This window comes from Opisthocomus hoazin, chromosome 4 (assembly GCF_030867145.1).
Source record: "Opisthocomus hoazin isolate bOpiHoa1 chromosome 4, bOpiHoa1.hap1, whole genome shotgun sequence".
In the NCBI taxonomy this organism is placed as follows: domain Eukaryota; kingdom Metazoa; phylum Chordata; class Aves; order Opisthocomiformes; family Opisthocomidae; genus Opisthocomus; species Opisthocomus hoazin.
In genome coordinates this window covers 78,063,310-78,089,376 of record NC_134417.1, presented here as the reverse complement: position 1 = coordinate 78,089,376, position 26,067 = coordinate 78,063,310, and the positions used below count along the sequence as shown (strand labels likewise).

Below are 26,067 nucleotides of genomic sequence, written 5' to 3'. Positions count from 1 at the left end.
CCATTTACATTATCCTGCGATTGAATGTTGCAGAAACGTTTTTGTTCTTTCTGTATTAAGGTTGTTTTGAGATGACATTGCTTTTGGCTTGTATTTTCTTCTAGAGGAAAGGAGCCTACTGCAGTGACTCCTCACTTCTTGGCTTGTTGAAACAGTAGTGTTTGTTACTGTCAGCTTTTCTGAAGTATGTATATAGATAGCGTAAGAGCTGTAAACTGATGTGTCAGTGGCTTTAATAGTTAAAAAACAGTACACTTAAGTTTTATGTGAAGTTTAGTTTCTGGCTTATTTTATTTGTAGATTCTTGTTGTAGTGAGTCAGCCTTGCCAATTCTGCTGCTTGCAACTTTACTCTGGATTAAAACTCAAAACATGTGAGTTTGTTAATTAATATGGAAGAATCTCAGGAATGATGTACTCCCACTTCAGGCTAAAACTGAGCATTGATGGCCTTTTTTCCTCAGTAAAGTGGTTTCTCTCACTTTTTTTTGTAACAGGCCGCCTCCACCCCCAACAAAAGATTAGCACTCTGATTTAGATAATCAGGTCACTTCTGATATGGCTAGCCAAGTTAATTAATCTGTTGTAATTCCAGGTTTGTTCTTGAACCGAGGATGTATGCACATATTTATGTATGTGTGTATGTAAATAATTCCACCACCTTGCCTCCCCATCTTTCTGTAGGGAGATGTTGAATTATTTTAAGATTTTAAGGTTAAAAGCTTGCCACTCTTGAACTTTCATACTCTGTAACATGAAACCGTTGTTGCTTGGGTACAAACTGATTGTTACTGTGAATCCCACTTGCCAGCACGTATTCAGAGCACCAAAGGAACTCACTCAAGTGTGGTATTCAAATAAAAGTTGATACTAACTTTAGAAATAAAAATCTGATCATGGAGAGCTGTGAATCAGTACTTTGCTAATAAGACACAATTAAGACAAAGCTGCTTAGTTAATGAGTGAGCGTGGGAAGATCTTAAACATATAAGATTGATTGGGTGATTTATGTAATCGTGAAGTGTAAGAGCTCATATGTATGTATAGATTTTTATTGGAATACTCTGAATCAGTAGTTTTTCAATATCCTATTCTACTCCTGGCCTCATTCTTGAAATTCAGAGTTTCTCTAGTTATGGGACTCTGTGCCTCTAATATTTCTATATTTTATGAAAATTTTATTTTAACTTTTTCCTCCCTGCAAATAATAAGGAATAAGTAGGATTACTGAATTTAATTTCTTTTTTAGTAACTTCTCACTTATGCAATACGAAGATTGATCGGTTTTCTTGCACTTTCATTACAGCAGTGTCCTAGCTCACTGTAGTTGATAGGAGCCACTTGGAAGGATGAAATAATTATTAGACACTTGTTTTAGAAACATGTGTAGTAGCCCAACTACTGCCATAGTAATTGATTAAGCAGATTATGAAAATACTAAGGAATGTTTAAAAAGTATATCCTACTTCAAATAGTTTACCACACTAAAGTTTATACAGTATAAAAAGACAGTTCCTTCTACTGTGTTGACTATAATGTGATGCATCTCATTCACTAAAATAGATGAAATGAATGTTACATGGGTGTCTTATGACAAACAAGAAGAAATATATGGACTGCTGCTCAGTTTCTACTGGACTTCGTGACAGATGATGCAGTGACACTTAGTCTTTTTAACTTTCTCCCTCCCCTTCCACCTCCCAAATGTTCTTGACTCAACGCTGCAACCTATTTATAAGTTGGATTTGAGTAGGGCAGTAACGCATGTATTTGTAGACTTCACTGGGTTATGGAAGGTCTGAAGATAGGAGTTTTCACTTTTTTCACTGTGATTTCAGAATTACAAATTGTAAACCCGCTACATTTCAGCTGTGGAAAAAGCATGGTGGTTTCTGGCTGATGTTACTGAGGAACTTGCCATTATCGCCATCTTGGGTGACAAGAGTGCGGATGCTCACTGTGCGTTGTCCAATTTTAAAACCGTGAAGCAACTTAATCTCATTGTGCGCAATCACAAGCTCTTAAATACAGTGAAAATATTTGACATTTAGTAGTCCTGGGGTTTAAAGCAGTAGTTGCACTGATGTCACTGTTAGCTCAGGCTGGATATTCAGAGTGCCAGCCTTCTCACTGGAACAGCCCTGCGTTTTTTTAGAATTCTTTCAATAATGAGCATTGTTTGGTAGAAATCAGCTGTGCAGAAATTAATGGCTCAGAAAGCTGTTTTTATTGCTTTTAGTCTGTAGTGAGAACATCAAGTTCCCGGCTTTCACGCACAAACAGGATTTCACTTCACAAGACTGACTGTGGTTCTCCCTCCCTGGCCTGCCGCAGAGTTCAGTTTTACGCAGTCTGCATTATAATAAACTCTAAGCTACAGAGGTTTTCTCCTAAATTTGTAAGATTAGATGCGAGGATGACCTTAATAGTAATACCTTCGTTTAGGTGATTTTTTTTGAGGGGGAAATGAGGTGGTAATATTCAGCCCTACCTCAACCAGTGTGTCTTCAGTGTTCTGAATACAAGTAGATGAGATGCAGAGGAAAGCTTCTGTTACGAGATTCTTCTAAGAGGTGGTTACATTATTTTCAGAAAATAATCCTCCTTCTCCTTTTCAGTAATGGAGTGCAGGTTCTGCAGCTGTACAGCCTCCAGCTCATAGGCTTGCTGGCTGTAGAAATACTGCAAGATCCAGAAGCTCCGAAGTACTGCGTAAAGGAAGGATTTTTTTTTTTTTTTAGCGGCTGAAATATTATGTGAAGTGGAGGATAGAGAGGTGACAGTGTAAGCAGAAGAATTTGCTAATGAAGATGTAAGCAAATGATCTGGTCAAGAGAAATACCAGGACTGGGTAATGAATATTCTTGACGTTTTATGCAAGCTCTGGTGCATAAGGTGGTGTAAGAATTGGATGTTAGTTTATGGACTTGGAACTGGAGGGTGGCCTGAGGTAACTACAGGAAGTAGGACTTGAGAGGAAACAAGCTCCAGTTTAACCAGATTTAAATCTCTGGTGGAAATGGTAACTGCAGGTAGGATTGGAATCGAATGAAATGGTTCAGGAGTGCACAGCTGGGCGTAAGAATCACTGACATGACACAGCAGTGGTGCCTGAGGCCATGAAAATCAATGAAATCCAGTAAAATTTTAGGAAAATGTGTCAGGTGTGGTGTTCTGACTCTCACAGGAAGGGCACAAAATACTCCTCAGGGAGCCTGGGGATGGGAGGAAAGGGAAAATTTTGAAAGAGGAGAGTTCTGTAGCAGAAGACGTATGATACTTGAAAGAAGCAGCTGGGAGGTCCCAGGGGTGTGCAGTAGAGCCCTGAGTAACGGCTTTGAACAAAAACCCTACATGTTTAGGCGTGCCTAAGCAGGAAAGAGAAGTTGATGCAAAAGTGGAAGACGTGAAAAGTGGTCTTGAAAAGGAGCTTTGGGCAGTGTTTGCAGGTAAAATCTACTGACAAGTTTTGAGAGAGGAGGCCTGCAGACAGGGAAAGAGTTGGCTAAGTTCAGAGATCATGTGAAGAATGGCTAGGTCTTGTCTTTATGATGATACTTTGGAATAAAATCATTAGAGGCAGAAATTAAAATCTGCTTTCAGCAATGCTAATGCATAACCTACATTTCACATATTATTTCACATAACCTTGTTTCTGATGCGTGTTACCTGCTCTTCTGTAATAGGAGACATAGAATATATTTAACAGTAAAATACATGCACTGTCTCAATGTAACTTTATGCTTATTAAAAGTTACTTTTAGTAGCAGGCTGGTTTTAATCATTATAGACAGTGACCTATTTCCAAAGATTGTTCTGTCTTTCATCCTCTTGTGTAATTGACTATTGCATAAACTGTGAAGCGCTAAAGGGGATTATCACTAGGGTGGCTGTTTTGCTTTGATTAATTCTGAGTAGTAAAGATCTTGCAAAGAGATTTTACTTCTGCAGTTTCTGTGGGATTGCTGTAACTTCTCTTAATTGAGAAAACAAGTTTTTTTGTGTTTTTGTAGGAGATGTGAGAGCCTGTCTAATGGAGATCTTAGTATTCTTGACTTTGTCACTTAATTGAAAGACGAGTGGCAAATCATTAGTGTTAGACTGCTGTATTGGTCAAACATTAAACTTCTAACGTAAATGGCTATGGTTTTGTGGGGCCCACAATTAATTTGCTTCTGTTGTAAGAAATTCCATCCTGTTTCTGATTTCATTAATTTGCCCAGGGAATAAATAATTTGACAGTATGAAGGAAGCACGCTATATACAAGAGTGTTTTTCTTAATGACACTGAGCATGTTTGCAGATTCATGGTGGCAAGTGTAATGTAATACTTTGAATTACGTTTTAAGTACCATCTTTTACCTCCTTAAAATCAGCATTTGTTATTCTAATCATGTTAAATGCTGAAATATACCCATTAGAATGAGGTGAAAAATAACTTTCAATGACAGGGAACTAAAAGCTTTATAATTTAAGGAATTTCTTAAAATCATTAAAACTTTTTTTTTTTTGGTGTAATTCCACAGACTGCTGCTAGAACTTTGTAGCCAGCGTGAAGTGTTTTCTAAATTATATCGGTAGCTCTGGATGTTGTCTGACCAGAACCTTTAAGGAATACTTTTCCTGGCTTTTTGTTTTGGCTGTTTCTTTGTTTTTCCTACTCAGTGGCAGCAGGTCTGGATAGTTTCACTTTACAGTGGTGCTGTTTCTGATCAGCTCTGACTCACTGCTTTTAATATGTAACCACAGTGTAAGTCTGCTAGCACATAGTTGTTCCTCTTGGTCCAAATGAATAATTCTGGATTTAGGTGCCCTAGAACCAGAAGGTGCAGTGTCCACCTGACACTGCCTGCAGCCCGTATGCTCCGCTGAACTTCCCCTTTGCAAAGCAGATTGACCCTTTTTTTTTCTTTTTTCTTTTTTTTGTTTTTTTAAAAAGTTACTACTTATGTGAGGCAATTGTGGGAAAATCATAACCTGGGAGGCAAGTTGGTTTTAGTCGACTGGCTTGTTCTAATACGGGTGTCTGAACGCTCAGGTGGGTAAGCTACAGGTCTGCTTGGTACGTGCAGTTTTGTGTTGCGCTTTCAGAATAGAAACAAACATCTAGAGCACTGTTAAAATTCTGCAAGTGCCAACACAGTCTTTGGACCTTTCACCCCTACTGATGTTAATTTAATGCAGAAAGTGATGAAGTGGAACTTCCAGGGCATCAAATAAGTAATAAACCTGTTAATAAACCTGTGCGTTTCATCCTGGTGGACTACTTACTAGCTCAAATGAAGCTCAAGCTGCAGTGCTTAAGGAATAACAGTCATCATATGGAATTAATTTATCTTTTTTTAATCTAGAAAAGTAATTTCTAGTGTGCAATAGGAGTTTTGGTGCCTGCTGTCCCACCTGCCTTTTTTGTCAAGTAGTGCAAAATACCCTCAGCAGGGGTGGGAGCAGAATATTTGCAGATGGTGGACTAAATGCTTAAACAGAAATCCATGCTAGAAAAAGGAACGGGTTTGTCTGACTGCTGCCTCGGCTGAAAGCAGCTGGAGATACTGGGGACTCAATTGTTCTCTGTTGGCAGTGCTTCTGTTGGTTGTAAGTTGTGAACTGTCAGACATAGAACAAACTTAAATTGCTTTGTAATAAACAAAAACCTGTTTGAGAATATTTGATCATGTCTTGTTCTTGCACATAACTGAATATAAACAATTGCATTTGGTATGGCTGTACCTGGCTACTGTCTAAGCAGTTGTTTAATACTGCAGTGCTCGCCTATGGAATAAATGTGCTGTTATTTTGTGGAATTCTAAAGAAAGTATCTTTGTTTCACAGCAGTGTGACAAAACAGTAGGGAACATATGACTCTCTAGAATAAAATGCAGAACACTTCTTTTTTTTTTAAGCAGCTCTCTCTGGAATAGTAGACATTTGTGCTTAAAAAAAGGGAAGTAAAATCTATGTGTATCTAGTACCCGAACAGCTGATATTTGTGACGTGCCTTACTGTGTATGTTTGATTTAAAAACGATAGAGAGAAATGGGTTCTGCCCTTATGTGGCATTTGTTCGGGTGCTAAAGGACAATACTTTTGGACAAAACAGTCTTTCAAGATAGTAAGAACTGAAGATTTTTGAAAGAATTCTGTGATGGTGAGTAATTGGGCAACATAGTATTAGATTACATTTATCAATTTTTAATTTAGTCTATCTGAATATGGCTTCTGAGCTAGTTCTTGGGAAAGATAGTAACTTTTTAGCAGGTTGTTGTATGGAAGTGCTAGATTAACGCAGAGCAGCAATCAAGCATAGGGAATGTCAGTAGTAGAAAACAGAGCGAAACAGAAGTGCAGAACTCTTAATTCCATGGTATTTCTGTATTTTAAGTAGCGTGCAATTGCTGGCCTCTCATCTTGAAAAGGAGATAATAGTGCTGAAAATAGCATAGATGAGGAGAAAAGTATGAGTAGAGACATGGAATAGTTCCTGTGTGAAGGCTTTGCAAAAACTGGAATGTTAGTGGGTGCACATTTAGTACTGCATACAGAGGACTCCTGATTTTTAACTTGGTATTGTAATTATTGATGCTGAAGTGGCTGAGAGATTGTTGAGAAGTAAAGCAACATTAATTCTGTGGTTTGGGTTTTTTTCTGCCTCTTTCAACAGTGCTTTTTTTATCTGCTTGTCCTGTCTTTCCTTATGTAAACTCTTTTGGCAAAGACAGAACTTGTGTGCAATGATGCTCCGAAGACTGGCTTAGGTGTTTGGAATCTGTATTTCAATTAATTCTAGTTCCCCGTCTGATAAAGGTTTTGTAAATGAAAGCAAAAGGTTGAGCTGTCTGAATGAATCGAGCTTACTGCTTATGTTGGGCTTTGAAGCTACATTATCTGGCTTCAACTTCTGTTTGTAATCAAATTCATGATTAGAACTTACCGGCTCCTATCTTAAATCTGAAATTATGCATTACGTTTTTGATTTTAATTAACATAGTTTTAATTGTTCCCCTTTTTTTTAATGGTTTGCCTGGGGCTTCTGGATGATCTTCGCGTCGTCCAGTTAAATTAAGTAGCTTCTCTGTGTTCTGCTTAAATGTAGTGTTGAAGAGCAGAGTTTTATGTATGTTTTTCTGGTGGTGTCTAGCATGCCTTGCTTTCATGGATTATCATTAGGTTAAATCACTTTGCTGCTCTAGTCACCACCTGGCTCTACAAATATTTATTGCCAGTACAGCACTGAGGTGGAATCGTGCTGGCTTAAGTGTTGTTGTGATCCAAGTATGTTAATAGCCCATACATACTTCTTTATTGCACCTTGAATAGTCATAAGTAGTCTAGTGCAAAATCGGCAAATGTGATGGAGATCTGGACACACTTACCTTATTGTTGTCATTGATGTGATGGACTTCTGTGACAAATGTGCTAATGTAAAGAAATATTCTAATAAATATGTCTGATAAAAACAAAAATACTGTTAGGAAACTTTCTGGGCTCTCAACTGGTTGTTCAGCATATCTACTGGTGTTGTATACACATTTCTTCTCCAGACATCTTGATAGTTTGCCAGGATATTGTTTAGAAATGATTCATGTTACAACAGAAACTTTATACCATGTTGCACATAACGATTGTTTGTTCTTTAAGTATTTAGAAGAAGCTTTATCCTGTGGTAAAAGTGTTGTAACACTAAACGTGATGCTCTTGAGCGACTTTGATTTGACTGCTTTTCCTGTTGAAATTGAATAAAGATGCTTTCCTGCCTGCGCTGATGATCTGTCAAGAGACTTGGCACAATTACTGGTTACCTGCATCCAGTTCGAAGAGCTAATAAATGACTGGCATGCATAAATGCATTGTGCTTTAGACACAGGGGAATATATGTGTGTGTATGTATATACATATATTCTATAGATATTATTATAGATATAAAAATTATAAAAAATCAGGGGCCACTGTTCTGTTTCTCGATAGCACTTTAATCATGATTTGCACTTCACAATGCAACTAGCAACTTTAAACTCCTTAACAAAAATTTCATGAGATGTACTCATCAGTATTGTCTTTTTGTTTGTTTTGGGGTTTTTTTGTGTGTTTTAAGTCCTCCAAAGAAGTCCATTTGTCCTGGCTGTGATGTTGTTCTTACACTCCTTCCCAGGTGCTGCACTCTATCTTTTAATGGCAACTTCATGCTGCCCCGCAGGCCCTGTACTTTTCCTACTGTAATGTGTGTGACTCCTTAGTGCTCAGGCCCCCAGGCTGTGCCGGAGGACTTCATGGCTTCCACCCAGGCATGCTTCCACAGCTGGGCTCCGTGGCTGCCTTGCTCTTGCGGGGAGCTGGAGCCTGAGCTCTCGGGGAGGAGGAGCTGTGGCCCTGGCCGTGGCCCTGCTGTCCCACAGCAAGGTACTTCTGACCCTTTGCTCATCGCTCACTCGCGGTTCTCTGATTCTCTAGCAGGTGGTGGGTTGTGATGCACGGAGGTGTAAATTTACCTTGAAGTTTGTTTACTTTTCAGTTAACTGTATATGTAAAAAGTGTTTTGCATCCCTTTCTGCTTTTTCCTGGTTCAGAAGTTGGTATTGTAACCTTCAATTGAGCAAAATTGGTTATGTGCTTGTGCTCCATATTTTTATCTTCTCTTCTGGAAAACCAGAAAAACTCAAATCCCAAGTGCTTTGCTAAAACCTAGCTCTAAACTCTTTTATTCTTTTCTTGTGTTGTGAATCTCTAAAGCCTCAGCAGATTCCGTCCAGACTTAATGTGATGATACCCTGTACAGCATTTGTGAGGGCAGTTAGACTGCTTTCTAGCTGCCACCTGTCTTTGGCGTGCTGTTTATGAACACAAATAAAGAGAACGTTGTGGGGTAAGATGATGTTACTTTGACAATTTCTTTCTCTGCAGTTGATTTTCTGAGGACAGTTTTTCACTGTAGCTTGAAGGGCTGTATTTAAATACAGTGTCCATAGGTGGTCTCAGGAGTTCCGTACACTTACCCTGCTCTCACTTCACCTTCTCGCAGTGCCTCCTTACTGTCTGCCCAGAGACTGCTGCTTGGCTTCACCATGGATTAGGTTGAACTGTGATTTGAGCCCTGAGGACCAGGCTGCTGTCTTGTCCTTGGTATGGTTGGATCTGGGCTTGAGTGCAGCCTCAGAACTGTTGTAAAGTAAATAAAATTCCACAAATACTAAATCTTTTTATATCCTCTTAACTGTTATCTGAAAAAATGCTGGTTTAATGTATAATTTTATTGAGTTAAAATGGTAGTTGAAGATTTATTTTATTTTAACATCTGTCTTAATGTTAAAACACAAAAGTGACAAATGCATACTTATTTACTCTGGATACTGAATTGCAGCAATAGCTATTCTTAAACATGAAAGAAATTTTTGCTAGTGTAAGGAAAATAAAGGGGAAGAAAGAGTGCAGAAGTGCATGGCTGAGTGTTTCGTTCTTTCTGCCCTGAAGCTGGGTGCCAACAAACTGTCTGCAAGTAAAGAGAAACAGAAATACAGTCAAAAGGGACAAATATGTCTATTTTTAGTTGTTGTGGGGGAATAAAAGGTGCAACCTGGTTGAGATTCCCATGAGAATTGTATTGCTTTGCTTAGTTCTGTTGTAGGTAGTACGTGTAGCCTGTTGCCGAGCATTTCGGGGGTTTTGAGATAGTACTTAACAGTACAATTGTTTACTTGCCTTTAGCGTTTAAAAATACCCTCAGAAGTGGCCTTAAAAACTCTCTAACTTTTTGAAATTGGGCACTGTGGGTTGGATGTATTCCTAAAAACATTCATCCTACTATTCGGAACACTTTTGCACAGCGGAATCATGATGTTAAGATTGGAGTGATTGTAGCCTATTCTAGCTCAGTTAAAAATTAGGAACTAAAAAATAGCTTAGAAGCTATTTTACAGGTGTTTTGGTGTGGTCTTAAGCAGCTATTAAAGGAAATGTTCCTACTTTGCTCAAATTTTGAACTAACTCTTATATAAACGTGCCAACTACTAACACTTATTTTGTTCATCCTATTGTGTCTTTTAAGGCAGAATTTTAAACTAAAGTCTTGACTTAAACTGTTTTCTGTATGTCTTGTCTGGCATGAGGCTTGGCTTTCTACTTTATCCTTCATTACCAGAAAAAAATGTTATGCATGATGTAATAGTAGATATTCTTTGTCTTAAGTCACCTAAAATACATGAGTTTTGTTAGGGCCTCTCAAACCCCCTCAAACTTTGTGTGCTGGAGCATGTACATTGTGGAGGCAGTGTCTTCTGAATTTAGAAGGACTTGTGACATTTTGTCTTAACTCTTCATATCTCTTTTGCCTCCAGTATAAATGATGGATGCTAGTATATGTGGGATTTTTATGGTTTATTTGGAAACTTTAATGTGCAAACCGAACAGCTGAGTGGGTATGCATACTGGAGGTGACAATACATAAACAGCCACCTTCTGGTCCTGTTAAGAGCCCAACTTGTAATGGGAATTTAGTTTTAAAATGCTTTCCCAGCTGTGAACTTCATTTCCAGAAGTGCCCAAATCATAAGTATTTTTCCTGGTCAGAGAGGTTTTAAGCACAAAACACATCTAAAGTATTGGGAAAGCAATAAATATATTGATTTTAATTCCAAATATTTTTTTCCCTCTTCTGCTTTTTGCCTGGAGGTTTGTTTGCTTCAGGCTGGTTGGTGAATGTCCCATTCCAAGGTACTGGGAGACAATAAAGATGTCAAAGAAATGCAGTATCCTAAAATACCAAAGACTCCTTTGAAAAATTAAATTGCAGTCTCTGCTCTAAGTTGTTGTATGGTGACTTTGTCTTGCACCTTGTAAAATATCTTGCTGTCTGTCGTGGAACCCACTAATTATATTCAGTGTTACACAGCAAATGAGAGAATACTGGATCTGAATGCAGATTTAGTAAAGGATAATCCACAGGGACTGGTGCTTTTTGAAGACAGGAGAGTCTCTAACCTTTTCACCATTGGTTCAAACCTGCCAGGTGAAAATGAGTTTTGATGTTAAAATAATGAAATTTTAGGTAATCTATTTTAATATTGAGCTAAATAAATAAGCTTGGAATGTAATTTTAATTTAACCATTTGATAGATTACTTGTTAGTTGAAGCTGTGTTTACATATGTGAAAAATGATGAATGGTGTGTGAAAATGGGCTTTGTGTCATCTGTAAGCTTCAGTAATGCTTGAGGGAAGGTTTGTGAGGAGAAAGACACCTGTGGAAACAAGCTATCAAAAATGTATCAAACAGCTGCTCATTCCAAATCCTTTTCAAGTTAGGGGATCTTTTATTATTAATTTATTATGCTAAGCATCTCAATAGATGTGTGCTTTATGATGAACTACTTTTTTTAGTTGATATTTGTAGTTTTTGCTACTACTAGATCCATTTTGTTATGGTGTGCCAGTATGGCCAAAAGCTCTGCACTGCCTTGAGATTAGATAGCAGGAAGAAATTTTTTGCCATGAGGGTGGTAAAACACTGGCACAAGTTGCCCAGAGAGGTAGTGGAGGTCCCATCCCTGGAAACATTCAAGGCCAGGTTGGACGGGGCTCTGAGCAACCTGGTCTGGGTGAAGATGTCCCTGCTCACTGCAGGGGGGTTCGGCTAGATGACCTCTAGTGGTCCCTTCCAACCCAAAGCATTCTATGAAAGGTGACGTAAAACTTCAGTTTCTGCTCAAGATAGATGGTTCTGTATGCTAAAATGTCGAGTACGCACATGTGCTCTTAGCAGAGTTTAACAGTTTAACATCTTCCTGTAACTCTCGTCCTGCGTTTCTCCGAGAGGAATGGTGGCTGCAAGGCTTGTCATACCTCGAGGCTTCATTGCAGCTTTTGTTGCGATTGCTGTACTGTTGCCATGCCAGACTGTTTGCCCATCCTCTAACCCCCCATTTCAATGGCAATCTAAAAAGCACAGCTATTACCACTTCCAGTAGGTGTTATTTCGAAGATACAGCTAATCGCCCTATATACTCAGTTGCCGCTCTCGTGAAGAAGCGTTTGGAGTAACGTTAGCCTAAAGCCTATTCAGGTATCTAAAGTTTCCCAGTAAGCTTAATATTTTTAATATTGGACTTGAGAGACCCCGTGGCCGTCAGAGCCACTGTTTGACAAAATTTACCAATTTTGACACCAGGTGGACGGGCCACCTTTACTTAACTCGGAAAAGGAACATGTATAAATTATATATGTTCGATAAATAGCTGTTGTACTAGATGTGGCTGAACAGCGAAGTCTTAGCAGTCATCAAGCGGAATAAGCTGTATGTATGGTCAGCGGCGTTGCAGAAAGCTCTCTGGGCAGCTGGCTGGTCAGCTTGCAGTGCTGTTGCTTTACAGACCCTCGTGGCACCTGGAACCTGGAGCTCCTACGATGCCTGCAGTTGCCGTAAATCACCTTTTTTTAGATGAGCTCAATGGAAATGTCTCTAGAAAACAGCATAGGAGTCAATGGCAAAGTAGTCTTGTATACAACAATTTTAAATACACATGTTTTTCTGTCTGCTTTATTGATGGCAAATTACTGTTGTTTCAGAAAAAGTAATGCTTTATATGTCACTTGGTTGTGATGCTCTGCTTCAGCTAAATCATCAAACAAATGCAACAGACATCTAAAGGTACATCATTTACTGATGACTGTAGTAGAAAATTGGCATGCCCTTTACCCTAGTATATATTTTTCTTGGAGACTCCCAGAAAGTTCAGCTTCCATTCAACCTGTGTTTTATGCAGCTGAACAGCTGCTCTCTGTCAACTTTCAAGAACAGCTTTATGTGCTGTATACTTTAGCGTAGAGATTCTTAATGAGTACATATCCTTAAGCATTTTTTTTCTCCAGTGGCTTGGCAGATAGTGGTGCAATACTTTATTATACTTGCAGTTTCAATGAGAATGTTCTCTAAAGCCTGGTGGCTGCAGCTGATCCGTCGGATGCTGAGCCTGGAGTTATAATTCAGCAGCATGGGGGAGGGCCATGTTTGCTGTCGTGAGCGGCAGGGCACTGCTTACTGCGTGTTGCTTGATCAGCATGAAACTATTAGCAAATTCTTGCCGTCTCAGCTATAACGTACTGCTAATAGGTTTGCTTTATTGCATAGGATAGTCAAAAAAGCCTGGAATGTTTTGGTAATTTTAAGTAGCATAACATTCCTCTTAATGGAGATTGACAACATTTTCTAAACTCCCTCACGCTGTATAATGACTACCATAAACGCATTCCTGTGTACTAAGTGCTGGGAACTTATTTGTGTCTTTTCCTAATAAAAGTTTTTTTACACGAAAGCTTTTGACATAATTTTAAATTCTAATGTATTATGTAAAGTAGAATCCTAGCAACAAAAACATCTGTGTAATTAGTCCTTTTTAACGTACTCTGTTAATTTTGTCATAGTCGTGTACTTGTCAGAAGACTTTGTAAATCTTTCTTCAGTTAAAAAAATCACCAACTTCTGTGAGTGTGGTGTCGTGGTTTTTATGTGTTTGGTTTTTTTTCTTTTTAAGTCACAACACCCCCCCCCCTCCCCCCCGTATTCTGGGATGTGCTTTGTAATCTGTGGTACACATTGGGGGGGGGGGGGGGGGGGGGGGGTAGTGTGGCCTCTTTCACACAGACCACCAGAAGTAAGTTTTGGAGAGGGCTAGTGCCAGATACCGGAATTGGGCGTTTTCTTCTTCTTCTCTGCCTTTTGCTTTAGAGGCAGTACTTTTTTTTTTTTTGTGGCAGTTTAATAACTTCTTCATTTTACTGATAAACTGTAATGAGTTTCTGATATGTAGGGATTGGGACAATTTTCATGTTTAGTTGTCAGCAGTGGAAGATGGTGTTGCGTTGCAGAAAGCCAGTTCAATTATGTCAGTTTATTTTACTTCTTTTAATAATTTGTGAATTTGTCTTAGAATGATGGTGGATGTCATTGCTGAGCCACTCTCCATCATCTTTGAGAGGTCCTGGAGGACAGGAGAGGTGCCCGAGGACTGGAGAAAGGCCAATGTCACTCCAATCTTCAAAAAGGGCAAGAAGGAGGACCCAGGGAACTACAGGCCGGTCAGCCTCACCTGCATCCCGGGAAAGGTGATGGAGCAGCTTATCCTGGAGGCCATCACCAAGCAAGTGGAAGAAAAGAAGGTTATCAGGAGTGGTCAGCATGGATTCACCAAGGGAAATCATGCCTGACCAATCTGATAGCTTTCTACGATGACATGACTGGCTGGGTAGACGAAGGGAGAGCTGTGGATGTTGTCTACCTTGACTTCAGCAAGGCTTTCGACACAGTCTCCCATGATATCCTCCTAGGGAAGCTGAGGAAGTGTGGGCTGGATGAGTGGTCAGTGAAGTGGATTGAGAACTGGCTGAATGGCAGAACTCAGAGGGTTGTCACCAGCGGCTCTGAGTCTAGTTGGAGGCTGGTAACCAGTGGTGTCCCTCAGGGGTCAGTACTGGGCCCAGCCTTGTTTAACTTCTTCATCAACGACCTGGATGAAGAGTTAGAATGTACCCTCAGCAAGTTTGCTGATGACACCAAACTGGGAGGTGTGGTAGATACACCAGAAGGCTGTGCTGCCATTCAGCGTTATCTGGATAGGCTGGAAAGTTGGGCAGAGAGGAACCTGATGAGGTTCAACAAAGCCAAATGCAGGGTCCTGCACCTGGGGAGGAACAACCCCATGCCTAAGTACAGGCTTGGGGTGGACCTGCTGGAGAGCAGCTCTGTGGAGAGGGACCTGGTGGACCACAGGTTAACCATGAGCCAGCAGTGTGCCCTGGCTGCCAAGAAAGCCAATGGGATCCTGGGGTGCATCAAGAAGAGTGTGGCCAGCAGGTCGAGGGAGGTTCTCCTTCCCCTCTACTCTGCCCTAGTGAGGCCTCATCTAGAGTACTGTGTCCAGTTCTGGGCTCCCCAGTTCAAGAAAGATGAGGAGCTACTGGAGAGAGTCCAGCGGAGGGCTACAAGGATGATGAGGGGACTGGAACATCTCCCCTACGAGGAGAGGCTGATGGAGCTGGGCTTGTTCAGCCTGAAGAAGAGAAGGCTGCGAGGGGACCTAATATATGCTTATAAATATCTGAAGGGTGGGTGTCAGGAGGATGGGGCCAAGCTCTTCTCAGTGGAGCCCAGAGACAGGACAAGGGGCAATGGGCACAAACTGAGGCACAGGAAGTTCCGTCTGAACATGAGGAAGAACTTCTTCCCTCTGAGGGTGACGGAGCACTGGAACAGGCTGCCCAGGGAGGTTGTGGAGTCTCCTTCTCTGGAGATATTCAAGACCCGTCTGGACAAGGTCCTCTGCGGCCTGCTGTAGGTGACCCTGCTTTGGCAGGGGGGTTGGACTAGATGACCCACAGAGGTCCCTTCCAACCCCTACTATTCTGTGATTCTGTGATGGGAGAAGTGGGAAGGGTCGCTGCATTTCCTCGCTTCCCGCCTTGGTACCGGACGGTCTGCATGGTGGGCAGGGATGTGACGAAGAATGCAGCTTCCAATTTTTGTTGCAGTGTCTGGTTCACTTACAGCTGCGTTCACTCATTTCTCTCTTATATCTGAGAGTTTTATCTTGCTCCTGGAGCCAGAGAGTTTGAGAGAGGTTTTTGCAGTCCTAATCCAGCAGTGCTGCTCATAGTCAGACTGGCCCTAGTTTGGATGCAGTACCGTATATGGGGAGACCAGATGCCATCTTTATGATTAGTGCATCTGTAGCAGACCCTGTCTGGATTGACCTAACTGTGATGGCAGGCCTATGGAGATAGAGCTGTTACTTGAAATATCAAAATACTTTATTTCTTTCCCCCCATATTTCTGGAAGGCTGTACTTTGTTTCAGCTTGGTAAGAGGCCTTTCATCCTGTGAAAACTTTGTTTGACCTGCAAACAAGCAGGAGGATTTCTGTTAAACATTTAATTATGGTTAGTTGTTGATACTTGTCTGAAGGAATGAAATCAGCACAGAAAGCTGGAATATGATTTTTGTGTGTGTCCTGTTATTTATACAGTTGGCTTCTACAGCAAACAGCATTTTAGTTTGAACAGATAGTTCCAAGTCTTTAAGTGAGAAATTTCAACTTAGGATGTTAAATGTTAGGTAGTGGACTAATTTTTTTTTCTTTTCTTTTGGAGTTATCAAAGAACTCAACGATACCACAGTCAGGGGTAACTGTAGTGATTTCGTGGTCTGATTTATACCAAGAATTGTACAAAAAGTTACAGTGAAACAGAGGAAATATTTCTGTTGACCATGTTAATTATCAGCCCAATCTATAAATGTTTTCACCTCAGTAGACACCCCCCCCACCCCCTCCCCAAAGCGGGTGCTGGAAATAAATAACACCCTGAACTACGTTATGGGGAACTTGGCTGGCGTGCTGTGCTGTATCACCTTCCTTTGTTCCACTTTTTGTACCAGTCTACGGTTGGAAGTACTGAAGTGGAGCTGCTTCCTATTAAGTAGATCTGAGGAATCAGAAAACAAAATGTGTATTTTAATTTGATTACTGAAGGTGTGATGACAAGCTAATTCTCAAAGCACCTGATTTCTTTTTTAAAATTGGGTAGATTTTATGTGGAGTGAGCCTGTAACCTGTTCTAATGGTGCTTGCCCACTAATCCATATGGCTGCCTGTTCAACAGTAGTCATACTACCCTGGCAGTGGAGATACTTTCAGTGTTTTGTTCATTTGTTTCTTTGTCATAATTTTTAGTTGAATGTTGAGGTTTGATTTATGTAGAACATAAAGGACCATTAGAACCTGTTCTGACACCTGTTTTGTAACATATACCAGTGAACACCATACCCTAATTTTCTGTGCGAAACCTGTAACTGTTATGTTTGAGGAAGATTGCTGGAGGAGGGGAGATGCTCAGGTTTAGTTTTGGCTTTTGAGGGTGGACGGCTGTGCCAAACTTCTGGGGATAGGCTTAGTCTGTTGTTGAGGAACCCATTCGTTGTTATTCTTTGGATATTCTGGCATACACTCTTATTAATAAAAAAGCAGGTTTCTAGACCATGTGACACTGCCTTAGTCCCTTCACCAATGCTGTTATTGAAGATATGGTAGACATACTGTCGGCTTTATGCACTGATGCTATTTTGTGGTTCTTTCTCAGTTACTGTAGCATACAATCCACAGTTGTTTTCTTTTATCCTAATGACCGCATTGAAATTATATCTGAACTGTAAAAAATACAACTAACTGCTTCTGAACGGATAAATGTTGAAGTTTGGATTGCAGTGCAGTTTCTCATAAGCTTAAACAAGCCGAGCAAAAGCCTCAAAGCCCTGAGTTTGCAAGACTTCTATTTTGTATTACAAAATGCAACTTGTTTCATCATTTGCTTATTTGCAGCTTCTCAGGGAAGACAAGTGACTCAAAAGTTTCCTGTCAGTGCTGCAGCTGTGAAAGTGAACCGGGGGAAATGGCCACAGATCTCAGTAGAACTGCTCTTCGTTAACCACGGGGCAGTTGCCATCTAACTCGGAACATTTTGGTGGGTTTTTTTTGTGAATTGTACCTGGGAATTGGCTTACCAGCTCCATTTCTGAGGGCTGTGAAGTGAGAAGTCATAGTCAAGGAAGAATAACTGAAGCACAAGCATTTCCAGTTGTCTGGCACCTCTCGGGATACTGCTTTGGGTGGCTTAAATTCTGTGCTGGAAAGCTTTTTAGTCTAGAGATGATTTCACTGCCTTTTTGATCATCTCCGAACACGTAAGTGGGTTTGTCCATTGTTGAATTTACCTGCTCTGAAAAAATCTGTATATTAATCCCACAAAGTATAGCATTGTGTATGTTTTCCTGTCTGGTTTGTTTTTCTGCTATCTTACTAATTTTTTGGGTTAACCACCTCAGGGAACAGGACAGGAGCCACTATGAGGTTGATGTGACTGATTGAATAGGGACTTGTCCATATTTTTCTGAAATCTGAGATTCTTGATTCTCCAAAACTCATCTCTCGGATCTGTGGGAATGTCTGAAATTGGAAGCAAGACTAGATCTGGTGGAAACTATTTGCGTTATCTGTATTGGTTTTGCTACAGGTTGAAGAAAGTTGTCCTCGGCTTTTTTGTATGTTTCTGAATGTTTTATAACTCTTCTGGTTTGTAACTTAAGTATTGATATACCCTAGAGGTTTGCAGGGTTGAGGAAAGTATAGCATATTTTCTTTCTGAAATTGGTTAAGATATTCCCACCATACTTGGCCCAGGTTTTTCTAATAGAAATTAGTATTAGAAATACGGGCTTTTCCTAAATTTTTCAGGAAGTGACAATAAGCACTCTGAATAAAGTGCTGTTTCTATTTTTCTTAGAGAAAAATAGAATAAAAACTGACAGACACAGCAGTCCAGCGCAGCTAAGACTGTGTATTACTCCTTTGCTTCACTACACTTTCCCTTCCGTCTCATTTGATTACAACTGTGCCAAAGGTATCCTTTTTCTTTCTGATTCCGGAAGGTAATATATTAGATGCAGAGTGATAGGCATTTGTTTGTCTTGTCCACGCAGACTGGTGGAAATCCTTCAGCATCACCAGGATCAGTGAGTGCCTGACTCGCAGCTCGCCCTCGTCTGTGCAACAGCCAAATTCTCTAGATGTGCTTGTTCTGTAGTTAATGTGGTTTACCTGTTGCCTGGAATAGTCCTAATGCATAAAGCATATTGTCAAGTTTTACCTCGTAGGTGCATCATCCATCAGTATACCCTTTTTCTTGTGGTTGGAAGGGCTTGGGTGGCTGTGAGGAAAATGTTTTATTTTATATTGCATATGTAAAGTGTTGCATGTGTTATATTTTATGTTAAAGTAGTTTTTCTCAAAATACTAAAAAAAATCCACTTTCTTCAGGGATCATTTTTTTACTCCAAGTGGAGGACTTAAGCTAGCGAGCAAAATTGTATTTCTCTCTTCACCGTTATCATTCATACTACTAGTGTGTTCTGTGCTCTGGGGTGACAGGAAGAACTGTCCTTATTCAGCTTAAAAATCTTTGCTATTCTCTGTCTGAGCTACTTGGAGTACTTTCTTCCTTTCATGGCCTGTTCGACTTCAGGTATGTTCTTTAATACTCCAATCACTGTGATGCTGTATTGCTCATTCTTACAGGCAGTTGATTTTTCTTGTGAAGAAATGAGGACTTAAACCCACCATTTCAGTTGTGCGTACTTATACAATAAAACGGCTTCTTACTGTACATTTTTAATAGCTTGCTCCATTTGTTTCTTATTTCAGATGAGAATGTGCTGCCTTTCAGGATGAGGGTTACAGGTGTGTGAAGTTATACAAAACCTTGAGAGTAATAAAAATAGAGAAGAACCCCAATGTGGTTTTTCCTCACTGTGGAGGGAGAGAAGCAAGAATACCAAAAGTGCTATTGAAAGTTGTTGATTAACCTGCACTGAAACCTTCAAGGAAAGTTCCCTGTTTTCCTGATCAGGCTGTTGCAAGGTGTTTTATTACTTTCACCTTGCTTCTCTCCGTACATAAGTAACTTTTTTTTTAAATGTAGCTATTTTTTTTTCCTGTCCCTGGCAGAAACAGACAACTCTGCTTATTGTTATGTCTCTAACTGATTCGGTTTTAGATGTTCAAAGCTAGCTCCTTCTCACAGCCACCGTTGGGGTTTAATAATGAAGCTAAACCTGCTAAAGAGCTAACAGGTTCTGAAAGAGAAGGTCCTGCTCTCCTGTCTCCCAAGTCTGCCAGACACTTCAAAGGCGTCTCTGACTGACCTTGCAGTGACCTGGAAACACCTTCAGGGTCTAAATGTGGGGTGGGTTGGTTGGTTTTTGTTTTTAAAGTCTCAATGGGGTTAATTTACTGCCTTTCTAGTTTCTTCTGTCAGCGTGCTGCAGGGTCACATCAGCATCCTGGGGACGGGGGAGAAGGGAGATGGGGTTGCGGGTGGCCAGTAGACCAGCTTAGCTGTATCTTAAAATGGTATCAGTAGTCTTTTATTTTCTGAAACAAATAAATTTGTGTGTTTTCTTGTTTTCTAAACATCAAGTTATTGGCTGGGTCCTTTGAACTGTGTACTTCATTAATTTAGTGACATGAACTGAATTAGCAAAAGTATTTGCTGAACTTCTGGTATAAGCAGAAGTGTCAGTGTGGCTTCTGCCTTTCTGCACAAAGGAAATTCTTTGCTTGTGTGCATGGGGAGTTTGGGTAACTCATTTAAAATGGCAAATTACTTTTCTCTTGGCTTCTCTTTCTGCTGAGATGAGCAAGCCAGTTTTTCCAAAGGGAAAAAGAGCAAAAAGGATTTTTTTAATAGTAGATATTCTGATACGTTAAGAAGGATAGCTGTTGAAAAATTTGCCTGAAATTAGAAGTGTGGAAACAATCGGGACTTTACTTGTATAGACCTAAGAGCAATTACATCCTGAGCTTCGTGTTTCCCTAACCTATGTCTGTTTTATGTTAGAGTATGAATAAATTACTTGATGAACAGGTTTTGTCATAATTTTTCTAGACTTTGGGTATATAATTTGATTTTTGGTTGTAGAGGTGTAGAGCTAGTATGACAGTACGTAAAATGTGGTTCTTCAAATCATAGGTTTTGAAATTGTGTAGCCAGTCACCATCCCTAGAACATACTTTTCAGATGTTGCTCTCAGTTTATAAACTGGGCAGTATTGAAACTTGTTTCTCAGGTTTTTAATGTGATGTTTGTGGAAGTTAATATAAATAGCTACAATGGCTGTTTTCTGAAGGGGTTGCTTGTTTATTCCCAAGTGGGACATTGCAGTCAAGGAAACTGCCCAGAGGAAGTGTGGGGCACATGAGTAGCACGGTATCTTGGGAATAGTAGTCCCAAGTAATAAACTCAGGGAAAGCTCTGAGAAGCAGATATAGAGGGTAGCAGCTGCCTATTAAATTGTGTGAAGTACAGCTGCCTGGATGTTCAGGAAAGGATAGAGCTTACTGGTTGTACAACAGAATATGTTCTTATTAATATATTAGTAAGGCAAGCCAACAGAAATTATTCTAGTATCTGATTTCATACTATACCATGGCTGCTTCCTGGGCCAGTTAGCTGTGTTACGCACTGGGGTTTACCACCTTAATTTATTCCCATAACACATTTCCAGTGTACTAGTCAGTGTGCTGATACATTAGCATTGCTCATACTGTTTGAATACTGATGATGTTCTGCAGCTGCATACGGTATGAAGAACTTTTAAGCCTTGCAGTTTATAAGCTCAAGAAGAGATTTTGAAATTATTCTAACACCTAACAAAGAAATACTAGTGTAACAAATGCTTGCAGAATTTGCTGCCACAAGCAACATTTAGTGAAGCAGAGTTTCACACAAGTGAAATCTGCTTTTACAGCAGAGTGAAAGGACAACAGCTGTAAATTGTGTGGGAGTTCTGCATTTTCTTGTCAAGTGTTTGGAATTAAATACCCTTTCTGACAGAACACAGATTTGATGACTGCTGTGTTTTTCAACTGTCTCTTGCAAATTATTCTTTTCTCTCTTTTTTTTTTTGGAAAAACTTTAATATTTGGAGAGTGAGCCATTAATATACACGTGTATAGTTTTTAAATTCTTAATGGTTTTGGCTTTTTCCTTGCCTTCAAGAAGTCAAATATTACAATTTTTGTTCTACTGAGTCATGGGTTTTTGGTCACTTGCATGGTGGTAGGTAGATTTCATTTGTTTGATCAAATGGTACTCAAGTTATCTTTTAGGCTTTTGAATTTGCCCAGTAATACAACTTCAGTAACTTCTGAGTAATTTGGCAATCTTATCAGAGGTGATGTTTACTTTCCCATCTGCACTTTCCATGTATGCCCAGCTTTACACTGCTTTGTGTAAGCCCTCAAAAGTGTACTTAAATGCTATGGGGTCTGTACTTTTGAAAATGTAAAGTGTAGAAAAAATTGCTATTCAGTTTGAAGTGACTTAAACGAATGGAAACTTTTTCTTGTCCTTTAAGCTGTTATAAGTCCAAATAACACCATTCTAAACCCCCCCTCCCCCCCATTATATTTCATAGGAGCTAACTTCTTAGATTTGCTATGGTACTGTAATGGTGGCAATGTAGAAGTGTTCCACAAAGATACTAATAATCTGTCTTAAATAAATACTTTGACCTCTCTGAGGCAAATGAGATGTACAGCTACACACTAAATCAGTTAAAACAGTAAACTGCTTGTGAAGCGAGGGCTCTCCAGTCTCCTGAAACTTTCAGGGATTATTCTGCTGTGATACTTCTAGAACAACTGAAGAACTTGTGCTCTTGTGATACTGCGCTTCTGAGAAGCAGTAGCTGCTGGTGTATTACAGAACAGTTTTCTGCTGGAGAAAGCAAGTTTAGGCTTTCCTGGTGTTTTCTTAGTGTACTGTCTTAATTTTTATAGAAAATAATCATTGAGAGACAACACAAATGATTCCCAACAGCTTTATTCTTCACAGATCTCATTCAGACATGTACTGTGGGTTCCCCAGAGGTCAAGAATTGACAGCAGTTGAACTAAAATGCAGAATAAAGTTGGTGTTTTCTCCTAGTGTTGTTGAAACATCCTTATTGCAGAAGCAACATGATACCATTTCCATGAAGGCAGAGGGAGAATAAATGTGTAAATCTAATATTGTTGCAAGTGCAGGTTGTTCAAGATGCTGGCTAAATTTCTGAAAGAGGTTACAGATACTGCATTCTGCCTTTTGAAAGTGTTAGTGTTTTGTATGGTGAAGTGGACAGGGTAAAAAAGGAGTGAAAAATTTACTGGCTGACTTCTCAACATTATTAAATTTGGCCACTCGTTCCTCATTGGGCTAAGCTTGCTGTGTAAGCATGTATGAAGTAAAGTGTTTCATATGGTGTTTAAATTCTCTACTATAGGAAAAGCAGCTTTGTCTGTATCTTTGGACAAAAGCTTTTTTATAGTAGAGAGAAGCTAGATTGTGCAAGTGGTGAAGTACAAGTACGGTAAACACTGTCATCTTTGTGCATGTTTTACAAAGGATCCCATTGTAAGATGTTATTTCCGTTTTAAAATATTTGACATCACTGTTTCAATCCTTCGATCAATTATATACTTCCTTTTATTGCTAGAAACTTCATAAGTTCATGTGTAATAGTTTTGCTCACTGAGATGGTCACGAGCTCTACAGAAGTGTGAATGGGAAAAAAAGGTTTTCCATCAATTTTTTTTTTTTTTTTTTTTTTATTTCATTGGTGACTTACGATGGATGATCTGGGAGCGTTGTCGCTGGGACTCAGCCACAGCCAGCTGCTCCCCTCCGTAGCAGGCCATGGCGTACCAGCGAGCCCTCCTGCTGCAGCCACTGGCCTTGTCTCTTCCAAAGTGCTTCTGAATGTGGTGGAAGAAGCTACCTCTTGGCTTTCTATGCTCCAGGAGTTTTGCAGTACAGTTTAATGAATTGATGAGTGTGGAAATAATTAAAGTAAGTTCTGGGATACCAAGAAAAAGGATTGTATTTAGCTTTAGAGGCTTTTTGCTACACATCTAGATTTTAATTTTTTTGATTGATAAGGCATTACAATATTGCCAGATAAAGACTTCTATTTTTGGCAACTTTGGGATTTTTTTTTTTGTGTGTGTTATGGGAGAGCTAAAACAGAAGGGAACTTAAATGGCTAAAATAACACTAGTGCATTCTGGCAGAACACTATGTCCTATGTACGAAGACTCTTTGTTTCATAATGAAGTTTCATAAACCAAATATTGATATATTAAAATTAATTGCATGTAAATATCTCCAGAAATACAAGAAAGTAGCATCTCAGCCTGTAATTCAGTGTTAGTAAGATGCAAAATTGACTGAAAGATAGAATTGGCAAAAGTATATCAGATGCTTTATTTTACTGTTCTCATTCTGATGGAAAGTTATTGGCTAGCCACTTAAAAAGAATTACTTCAGGTGTATCTGTTTCATTTTTAAATGGGTCACTTTAAACATTTAACTGTTGAATGGCCTTTACTAGGCAAACACATTTGAATGATTTGTATGGGGTGATTTTAATTCTGCATTGCTTTGCAATGTCATTTGTTTTTTTCTTATCACTTTATAATGGCAAATCAACTGAACATGAGAACTTCAGTGCAGTTAAATAATATTTGCACTACTATAGCTTGTCTGAAACTTATAGCTGTCTGTTACCAGGCATATAATATTTACTGTCATCTTTTTATGCATTCCTTAAACTTAGAGTGAATTATCCAGTTAAAGTTGGAGAAGGTTAGCATATAAAAAATTGACTGGGTTTCCATTTCAATTTGTCTTGTTAAACTAGTTTGCAGTCTTCACCTCAGAGGTAGTAGAGGACTTGCTGAAAAATCGCCCTTGAACATGCCTGAATGTTAGAAAGTAGGGTCCAGAAGATGTTTGTGAAAACATAAGCCAAGAGCAGAAAGAGGAAGGAGATGAGCTAATTATTCCAGTTGAAGCTGTCGCTTCGTGAAAATGAAACTGTAGGGTTTTTGAGATTTCTTTTATATTGTTCCTGTTGAATAAAGCTGGTATTGAAGTCCCAGACCTTCCTAAAAGGACAGTGGCAATTCCTTGGCAAGAAGCTCAGTTGTTGAGGGAACTGGGATGTTTCGCTCCCTGTCTCGGGATGCTGTGGGATGTGCCTGTTCTCCTTTCTTTGGCTTGCTGCTGCAAAGAGCTGCTGTTCCCTCACTTCAGTGTAATGCTGCTCTTTCGCATGAGCGATCTGTGGCTTGTCGCTTTAGAAAGAATAAGATGAGATTTGCTTTTTTAAAAATTTTCTTTTTTCACTTTTAGCAGCTAGCTTCAGCAATCCAAATGTTGCTACTGAAATGGAAGCCTTTAATTTCAAGTTTATAACACGAAGAAAAGCTGCAAACAGAGGCACAGCTAAAGCAATTTGTCTGTAAAGGAGAGAAAATGTGGTAGGTCGTGTATTGCAGGCTAGCGTTGCAGTCATTCTTTATGCAGTTGTTACGTTCTACAAGTTTTTGTCTTGGATTTAAGTGCTGTAACAGGAAAAAGATAATTGCTGGTTTCAAGGAAACTGTTTTCTGTCTTTTAATTGCTGGCATCCTCAATGCAGTATGTTCTCATTGCATGAAAATAAACCAAAAGCATTTTTAGTTGATGCATAGGGATGATATCTGTATTCCTTGCTTCTCCCAGAACTGCAGTCTTCCCTGGAGTGCACTGAACCTTTTTGTTTAAGTTTGCTTCAATTTTGAATGCTTAAACACTGCCATCTGAAAAAAAACCATTTGTATACGATAACATTAAAATTTAAGGGATCCTCTGAGAAGCTGATATGCATTTTGGTAATGAAAAGTACCTTGTGAAGTATAGTAAGTTTGCTTTTCATTGCACTGAGTTCAAGTGTTCAGAGGCCTGATGGTGTATCTGCGGCCTTTGTTGAAGATGTTGACTGTTCATTCATAAATGATTAACAGGTTGTTTTATTTAAAGGCATGTATCTGCTTCCTACTATGTCTGTGTAAAAACCATGGTCTGAAAAAAGCTGTGTGTACAGTCCTTATTTGAAGAATGTTGCGTGTTGATCCTGGAGACTTTGTCCTGCCTGCACAAAACTCTTCCGTATCAATTTGCAAGGATTTACTGCTAGCAGACTTCTCCATGTGACAACTTAAAGATGTCAGACTTCTAAAGTGTTAGAATACTGAGCATTGCTGAGATCAGGGAGAGGTGCTTCTATTCATGAAATTGTCATACTGCTTAAAGGGCTGTACAGTTTTCATTCAAGTTGTGACATTGTCGAAGTATTTCTGCTTTCTAATTTTTCTTTATCACTTTTCTAGCAAAAGTCCTTCACTGTTCTTAGCAGGAGAAAGCAACACAAAAAAGTCTGAAATCCATATCAAACAGCAAATGAATGTTGAAATGTTTTGAGTATAAGGCATTTTGTGTGTGCGTGCGTGGGCATGTTGAAGGACATGTTCTTGTGATGCTGATAATGAGAAGACAAGGCATCTCCTTCGGTAGTTTGAATTCCATGTTTATGAGCATTTGGAGCTTGTTAGTGCAAAACCAAAGCTCAGGGAATGAAGTTTTGGCTGGAAGTCCTCATGTACATGCAGAGCTGC

At 39.5% G+C, this 26,067-nt stretch overlaps 1 protein-coding gene across 8 annotated transcripts in view; it reads left to right on the top strand.

Moving 5' to 3' along the window:
• Positions 1-26,067, top strand: part of ARHGAP12 (Rho GTPase activating protein 12) — an 83,808-nt gene that overhangs the window by 6,842 nt on the left and 50,899 nt on the right. The gene's annotated exons all lie outside the window — the stretch shown is intronic.